This window comes from Coturnix japonica, chromosome 21 (genome assembly GCF_001577835.2).
Source record: "Coturnix japonica isolate 7356 chromosome 21, Coturnix japonica 2.1, whole genome shotgun sequence".
NCBI lineage: Eukaryota > Metazoa > Chordata > Aves > Galliformes > Phasianidae > Coturnix > Coturnix japonica.
Window position 1 is genome coordinate 5,935,746 of NC_029536.1, and position 9,255 is coordinate 5,945,000.

Here is a 9,255-nt window from a genome sequence, read left to right on the forward strand (position 1 = left end):
TTATAGAGTTTGATTCCACAAGTCAGTGTGTGTTCCAGCACGGTGTGCGGATGTGGGGTGTAATCAGAGTGACTGGAATTCCAATTCAGTCAGAGGTCTTAATTGTAGGTAAGGGTTGAATCCGCCGAGGTGCCGCACAAGGAGAGGCGCTGGGTGCGACTATGGAAAGCAGAGCTTGTGTGTCCCAGGAGGCAGGCGTAGTCAGGTCCCCTTTGGAGCCTGCCGTTGTTGGTGCTCAGCTCAGGAGCCCCATCAGGAGCTGCTGCGTGCTGCGTCTGTGTCACGGACTTATCTAGATCAATATGATTGACTGATCAATCTATGATCTCCAGATGATGTTATGTTATGTTATTCTGGGATTGTCCCAGTGGATTGGAGGCTGGTGAATGTGACGCCCATCTTCAAAAAGGGCCGGAAAGGTGATCCTGGCAGCTACAGGCCCATCAGTCTCACCTCGGTGCCCGGGAAGGTCATGGAAAGGATAATCTCAGGTATCATTATGGGACAACTAAACATCAGCCAAGGGATCAGGCCTAGTCAGCATGGGTTTATAAACGATAGATCCTGCCTGACTAACATGATTTCATTCTATAACAAGGTGACCTACTTGGTAGATGAAGGTAAGGCTGTCGATGTGGTCTGCCTGGACTTCAGTAAGACCTTTGACACTGTCCCCCATAACATTCTGGTAGAGAAGCTGTCTGCCTGTGGTTTGGATGGGCACATGCTCCACTGCGTGAAGAGCTGGCTGGGTGGCCAGGCCCAGAGAGTTGTGGTCAATGGAGTGGAATCCAGTTGGTGGCCGGTCACAAGTGGCGTCCCCCAGGGCTTGGTGCTTGGGCCGTTTCTGTTTAACATCTTCCTTGATGATCTGGATGAGGGGCTGAGTGCGCCCTCAGCAACTTTGCAGACAACGCTAAGTTGGGAGGGAGTGTTGATCTGCCTGAGGGGAGAAGGGCTGAAAAGATTCGCTTGTGGAAGAAGGGGGAGGGTGAAGGAGAAAGGGTTTGAATGTCCTAATACAAACATTTTCATGACTGGGTTTTCTCTTTTGTGGCCTCTCCACATTTTCTTTGTGAGCGGATGTTATTATTTGCTATGAAAGTTTGAGAGTTTAATATTAAAAACGAGTGTAGTGTGATTGCAGGTGCTTTTAAGTACAGTAGTATTTCAGTACAATAGTCTTGCTGTAGAAGCAAAGTAGTAGCTTGTAGTTTCCATGTTTATGAAATTTTTCTTCCCTAAAGGTGCTCCTGTGTGGAATTCAAGAAATTGATCTGAATGACTGGCAGAGGCAATACCATCTACCGGCATGATAGCAGAACCTGCAGACAGATATTGTGGTTCTGGCAGGTTTGTAGACTTCTTTTTTCCACACAAGAACACAGCAACAGCTTAATGAGCAATAGTCAGAATTACTCAACAGATAAGTAGCATGTAGATTATAAATAACTGCTAATCCAGCTGTCCCATGGGGGATGGGGAAGTGAACATTTCAATATTAAACTTGACATCAATGTTAATTATTATTTTTCAGTTTGGGAAATAAATAGATAATGAGAAGAGAATGAGATTTCTACAGTTTGTTACTGGAACGTGCAGATTACCAGTAGGAGGATTTGCTGACCTCACGGGTAACGAGCCCTCTTTAATGCATTTTATGCTCATGTTATTTCCTTTTTTTTTTTTTTTTGGTTAATAAGGACCAAGGTGTGTGTTTAAGGGTCTTTTTTAATGAATTGATATGGAATCTTTCTTCTGAGTCTTCCATATTGGTAGAGCTGTGACAGAAAAAGAGATGGAGGGAATGTGAACACTCCGTGCATCAGTGACTTGATAGATGGTTTGGATGTGGTCCTGGCAGGGCAGCCTGCTCTGGGTATCCCTGCTTGATCAGAATGGAAGGACTAGGTGGTAAACTCCAGAGATTCCTTCCAGTACCAAACCAACGATGTGATTCAGTGGTTGAGTTTCTTTGAAAACCGCTTCATATTTATGCATTTCACTACGTGGATTTCTTCAGAGGGATGTAGTGAGAGACAAATGTCTTTGTGCTCTGCAAGTAGTTATAGTCTTGTTTTCTCTTCATGCTTTTCACACGCTGTTGTCATGTACTACCTACTGGTCTACACAGGCAGTTAGACCTAAAAACTCATTGTTTGATTTTTGTACAGGGAGCAACAGACCCCAAAAATTTTGCATTGAGAAAGTTGGAAAGGAAAACTGGTTACCTGGAAGTCACACCTGGTAAGTACGAAGGATCAAACTCTGCTGTGGTTCTGTTCTTATGGATGGAAATCTACTTTGAGATTTTAGGAAGTGGGTGTGATATGGAAGTGTCTGAGACTGTGTGAAAGCAAAGCACTGGGCTATGGCAGTAAGCTCTGCTGAGTAATAGTTGAACTTCTGAAAAGCAGTTTTGTTGTGGAGCTGATTCCATTGTAAACGCCATGGATCTGCACATCACTAAAAACGTAAAGCTACTTTTAGTACTTAAGGTTGTCCTTTTTTTAAAGAGTTTGGGATTGATCTTTCATTATCACCACGCTCGATCTTGGCAATGAAAATAAATAGCCACGCTCATGCTCCCTCTTGGCTGGAGAAAATGTAGCTTCTGCTCAGTTTCTCAGTTACGCTGGTGCTTTGTGAAGATGCTCAGATTTTAAGTTTCAGATACAGAAGAGAGATTAGGTGAGACTTGTTACTAAATACATTGCCAGTTATGGAAAGTTATCGCTGCTCAGGTGCTTGTTGTGCTTTAACTCTCACTTTCATAGACAAGTGCATGTCAAGATACAGGTGTTTTAGAGGGTACAAATGCAGTTTTCCTTCTGAACAGGACAGTTCATATGCCTGTGTTCCTAATGGATATTTGGTGGTTTAAACTGTTGTTCAATACTTAAGGTTTCTCTTTGTTTTCAGTTTCAATCGCTTGGACCTTCCAGCCTATAAGAATTATGAGCAGCTGAAGGAAAAGCTGTTATTTGCAACTGAAGAAACAGAAGGTTTTGGGCAGGAATAGCTGGGATTTGCACCTTGAAGAATGTGAACTCAGCGTGATGTTCTTCGCTTCTTCTGCTTGTTGCACACTTCATAGTAAAGTAGACTTGACTTGGATTATTTAACAATAGTTGCGTGTAAGTAAATGGATGTTATCCTGAGGTTTTATCCATGTAAACTCTGGATTTCTACCGAGCACTTTCAGAAACCTTCTCGCTGGCGGTGAAAGCTATCCTTGCTTCACAGTTTTACTAGGAGGAAGATCTGCCTATTCCAAAGCACTGGATGGGTATTTTACCGTATACAGCTCAGAAGGAGAAGAAAAAAGCCTTATGAATATTCTGTTTATGTTAATTCTTACAGTGAAATCTAGTTATCTAACATATTTACAGGAGAGATGAAATTAAACAGGATAATGCAAGATTAAGCTAAGACAACTAGTTTGTGTTCTGCATAATGATTTATGATTCACGTAGGGAACCTAGACATGCCGTGGATGTATAAGTATCACCCAAAAGGCTTTCAGCCCTATATTTTTAAAACACAAAGCAGTTCTAATTGAAATAGCCTTAGCCCTAGTTCTATAGGGTACAGCTGTTGAATATTTTTATGGCTGAAATGTTTAGTTCAGGAAAAAGATAAATGCTTGTATATATTTTTGCAGTCTCGGATTCCACTTACTCCATGTTTTCTTTCTTTAATTTAAGTGGCGTGTTTGTGTCTTTCCTGCTGTATTGGATGGGGAAAGTGGGCTGGATATCCCAAGCACCAGAACTTACTTTAATGTACCGCAAACAAAGAGTCAGCTGGGAAAAGCAGTCTGTGAAATGCTGCATTTGGCCAAAGAGGAAAGTAAACCTGCCAGTGTGTTCAATTGGCGACGTTCTTGAAGTCTGAAATAATGTTTACTTACACGTTTTGCTTTGTAAGCCAACAAGTCTGTTGGTTTTTCTATAGCATGTTCTGTAGAAATAAAACGTTGTTCCTATGAACCATTGGTGCACTTTGCTGTTCTTTATGGGGATGCGGAGGAAACATCCCGTGGATGCTGTGGATAACCCCACAGCATCTGCTACCCCAGGTAATATTGGACTTCCAGCTGAGATGAATGACTTTACTGCTCCCAGCACTGCTTGAGCAACCTGGTCTGTGTGAATTCATACTGCATAACAAATACATACTCGTATGTAGCTGCCAACTAATCCCAATTCTCAAACATGAAAGTAACTTCTGTTTCGTTGTTTGCCTTATGAAAATGACATGAAAAACTGAATGAGATGCTGAGCTGCTGATGGACGAATTAACAAAGCCTTATTGCTCCAGGTAGCTCAGGTGTTCCTATATGAAGCTGCACAGTAAATGCGTCATGTCTTCATCTGATCAAGCAGCGGGAGCTGATATTTTAATGTGTTTCTATTCCAGAAAAAGAAAAAAAAACTTGAAAAAGAAAAGCCTGTTAAAATTGTCTTGTTTGCATCATTCTGACATGCTGTGCTCTGTCTGTGAATTCAGCTCTTGGTTCTGTTGGTATCTCCAGCCCCTGATTCTTGTGGTGTCTTCATTTTCTTCCAGCATCACTGTTTGTGTATTGCTCTATTGAACAAGGACATGAACAGGGATCAGCAGCACTGGATGGTAAAATACTGTATGAAGTTAATTGTGGAAATTTCCTTGTATTGTAATTTCCAGTACTCAGGAAACTGTAACAATATCTCTGTAAGTCAAATACTTTTATAAAATGACTCAAAGAGATGCTCGTCCTGTCGTTATTGGTTTGGTGTTACGAAGCACAAGTGTAGAAATGAAGGATTGAACTGCTGCATGGGGATGCAGGTAGGCTGGGATTCTGTCGTGTGATATTTCTGCCTGCTGGGGATGTGAGCGGGCGTTGGGCCCGAGCCCCGCTCGTGTTGGTCACAGCACAGGGGCTGCGGGAAACACTGGGAGAGCAGAGCAGGGAGAGCCGGGCTGTGTGCAGGCCGGGGCATGACATGGAACCTCGGCAGCTGCGCAGCTGCTGAGCTTTTCCCCCAAGTCTGCAGACTCTCAGGTGATAAGGCTGTGCAGCAAAGCCAGCTGGGCACTGCTGATACTGCGGGCTTAGGGGATGAAGCCCTGCAGCACCTGCATGGCACTCCCTGTAGTCTGCCATCTTTATGTGCACAGCTGCTGTAGGTGTTGTTGGAGCAGTGGAGCGGCAGTGCGGTGCTGCAGGGCAGCTACACACCCCAGGGGCTCTCCATAGGCTGCAGTGATGTGACCCAAGTCCCACACTCACTTTCTTTCCCATTCCCAAGAATGACATACCAGTAGCAAAATGTTTTCCCCTTTTCCCAGTGTCCAAAGACAAAGATGAGGTGTCTTAGCAAGTGCACCAGCAATGTGTGGAGCAGAACCGCCTTGGGAGCCACTCAGTGGCTCCTCCAGTCAGTGAAGGTCCTGAAATTGGTCTCTTCAGCTAATAGGGAGCTTTCCTCAGCTACCGTGTGTTTGGAGAGAGGAAGAGCAGTCCCAGGACCTTCAGCTGTGAGACTCTTCAGACGGACCTTGTGGAGACATCTGCAGGTGTAGTCTGGGATGGAACGGCTCCTGTTTGGCTCTTGTTACCCACGTGCAGCATGTGGTTATTGAGCTTTGAAGGGAGCAACTTAAGAAAGAATCCTGTTCTCATCTACTACCTAATGCTAAGTCATTCCTCCTCACGGGGAAGTGACTAAGCATTGGTCCTGGGTGCTAGGAGAGGAATGTCAGATCTGAAACCAGTGTGAATGATGGACAGCCTTGTTAAACACAGGGCTGCTCTGCAGTGCAGAGGTGCTTGTGAGTTCAGAAGATACCTGCTGAAGGAGAACTGCTTTGCTGTTGGATGTCATCAAGCTGCAATCTGCCCGGGCAACAGCAAAACAGGCAGAGGTGTGTGCTCCAGACTGTGCCAGCCTTTGGCATCAGCAGGAAGCTCTGCCCATGCAATACTCCTCTCCTGGGTTCCTTTGACCTCCCTGTAAGGTCTGGTGGCACAGCTTGATCCCAGGTCCCTGCTGGGCTGTTACTCCGCCCCGGGAGCAGCTGCCAGGAAAACCAGTGCCACTGGATAGGTGATGTGTGCAATGGGCACCCATGACTTCTCTGGACAAACCATTCAGACCTGTTTATGAGCCCCATCCAACCGCTCCGTGGGGCCCCTAAAATCTCTCTGCAAAGTGAGAGGGGCCCTTTGAGGTCCAATGCTCGGTCGGTCCTGACCTCCTCAGCCCAGCTGTGGATTTATAACAAAACAGCCATTCATCTCTGGCCAGCTTTATTTTTAAGCATCCCTTTGGCAAGCGTGCATTAAGTCTTGTTGCACAGATTCTGTTCCTGAGGTGAGCTGCGCTTTGCTCGCTGCAAATTCCAACTATATTTGTAGGAATTATTACTATGAATAACACAGTGGTGGTGTTTGAGTCGCAGACAGATGCAGCAGAGCCTTTGCTCTGATCTTTTCAGGAACTCAAGCAGCTTTTGCCATCCCCACCTGGAGCCATTGAAGCGTGCAGAATCACAGAATCACAGAATGACCCGGGTTGGAAGGGACCTCAAGGATCATGTAGTTCCAACCCCCCTGCCTAGCAGGGCCACCAAACATACACCNAGGATGGGGCATCCACAACCTCCCTGGGCAGCCTGTTCCAGGACCTAACCACTCTCCTAGTAAAGAACTTCCCCCTAACATCCAACCTAAATCTTCCCTCTTTTAAATTAAAACCATTTCCCCTAGTCCTGCTATTATCAGCCTTTTTGAAGAGTTTACTCCCCTCCTGGGAGTAAGTTCCCTTCAGGCATTGAAAGGCTGCAATGAGGTCACCCTGCAACCTTCTCTTCTCCAGGCTGAACAAACCCAACTCCCTCAGCCTGTCCTCATAGTGGAGGTGCTCCAGCCCCCTGATCATCTTTGTGGCCCTCCTCTGGACCCTTTCCAAAATCTCCATGTCTTTAATGCAGCCAGGAGCTGGACTCAGTGGTCCTCGCAGGGACCCTCCAGCTCAGGAATTCTATCATTTTACAATCACTGAGCTTGGCAGACATGCAAAGAGTGTGGGTGTGACAGCAAGCAATTAGCATGGCCAGCATCAGGAACCCATGGTTATGAGCTTAGGGCTGGTTTAGGTTTGCCAAGCGGGGGGACTAATGCTGGGATCCTTCTCTCCGGCCTGGAGGCTCTCACACAGCAGCATGGTTCTGTGTTTGGCAGGTGGGTTGGACCCAGGCTGTGCAGGAATCAACTGGGCTCTGCTTCAGCTGCAGTCTGAGGGCCTTTGGCTGCAGCCAGCTGCTGTTCACACAGGGTACAGAAAGCTCCAGAGCCACACAAGGGCCTTCAGGCTCCGAGTGAAACCCCACAAGCTGAGGGGAAGGAAGTGAACATCACCAGAGGTGGGGACTGCACAGCACTGATGTGTGGTGACAGACCGGGGTGGGCGGTGAAACCAACAGGATCATCACCCTGTAATTGCCAGCCCAAACAAGGGACGTTTTGACCAGCGACTGCTCTGATCCACTTAACAAAAGCCACAAAACCACTCCATAAACTTAGAAGAACTGCTCAAAGCCACAAGCTACAGGTACTGGAGGAGAGCAGGACCTTTGCCCTGCAGTCAGCAGCAGTTTCAGACACACCAAAGCCGACACTGGTTTGCTTCCGTATCTCTTGTGGGACGGCCCCAGCCAAATCATCCCTTCTGGTCTGAGGATGAGGAGGGTCAGATCCTTTCAGAGCACCAAACCTGGCAGCCAACCTCATCACCAAACAAGCAGCCAGGATCCAAACGCCAGCACTCTCCATTCATCATCCCACTTCCTCGCTGCAGTCAGTCCAATGCTTCATGAGATTCAGAAGCAAACAAAATCAATACAGTCATCTTGATCCCTGCAGGAACACGCTGTGAGCAACAGAACACCTTCCTGGAAGAACTACCTCCATGAACAGAGGCAGCGACCACCTCCTCCCCTCCTACAGCCTCATTGCTTTCTCCTTAAGTATCACCACACGGAGCCTTGACCCTCCCTGGCACCCAGACACCAAAGGGCTCTTTTCATGTTTTTTACACCAGGCTGGGAAAGAATCTTGGCTTCAAAACTTCCAGAGCAGCAAGAAGGAAGTATTGGTTCTCTTCACAGACAGCCTTGGCTCTTCCGCTGCTGCCAGTGGGGAACATCAGCAGAGAGCATCTCTAAAGCAGAGAGAAGCACATGTATGAGAATGAAAGTCAATTAGGTCTGAGCAGGATTAATAGGGATTTAATTGAACTATGTGAACTGGAACTCGGGTCACGAGCTGCTTATGAGCCTGCCTCAAGGGATCATGCAGCTTGCACTGGAGGAGCACAAGGATGCACTGTGAGCGGGACAGCATGTGGTCAGAGAGGGAGACCTGCTTGAACAGTCAAAAATGGAAGAGAAAAACTGCTTGAGATAGATGCCTGGGAATTTGAGGACTTACCGCACAGTCTTTCCTTCCTTTCCTCTTCTGGGGAGGGAACCAAGTAACACCAGCCAGAGCTCACCCAGCTCACCGCTCCTCCTGCAGTCCAAGTGGCTGCCAGGCAGCTCCCTGCTACAGCTACACTTGCCATGGGGCCTACAGAAATCCCCATTATCAATTGACTGAATCCCCATCTAATCCCCCGATCCTATTAACAAACACTGCCTTTATTTTGCTACCTCCATGGGGGCTCTTGGAGCCAACATCCCTCATGAGAGGCAAATTAATTAAGACATTGCACCGTTTCCTCTTTCCAGGAAGGTGGAGGTGTTCTGGCAGACATTTTTGCTGCTTCCAAGTCAAGCACAGACTCACGCATGCCTGAAAGTTTGAGCCAACCACCCTCACACAGATCGAAGGAGCTGAAAGGCCTCCCCTAAACGCGTCACTCTCGTGAACAGGCCATGGATGTCCCTGTGTTTCTACAGAGCTCAAGAAGCTTTCATAGTAAACAGAAAGAGGCAGCATGACTTTTAAAAAGTTACTTTTGTTTTAATTTGAAACAAAGATTATATGTACACACAAAATTAAGTAGGTAAGATACTAACAATGACTAAAGACATGCTATAAGGTCAGCTAATAATCAATACGTTGAAACAGGGATCGAGCTGTTAGAAACCAACCTCCCCCACACAAGATGAAACCCCAATATCCAGGAATTCCACTTAGCAAGGAGTCATTCAGCCTCAGATCAGACAGGAGGAGAAGCTGCTCTGAGTTAACAACCACACAGG

General features: G+C 46.5%; 1 long non-coding RNA gene across 1 annotated transcript; it reads left to right on the plus strand.

The window, feature by feature from the left end:
- The first annotated feature begins 1,004 nt into the window (after nt 1–1,004).
- On the plus strand, nt 1,005–4,752 carry LOC107323556. The gene is made up of 4 exons (XR_001559300.2): nt 1,005–1,353; nt 1,538–1,634; nt 2,175–2,247; nt 2,923–4,752. It is a non-coding gene; the product is annotated as an uncharacterized LOC107323556 (long non-coding RNA).
- Nucleotides 4,753–9,255: the final 4,503 nt, after the last annotated feature.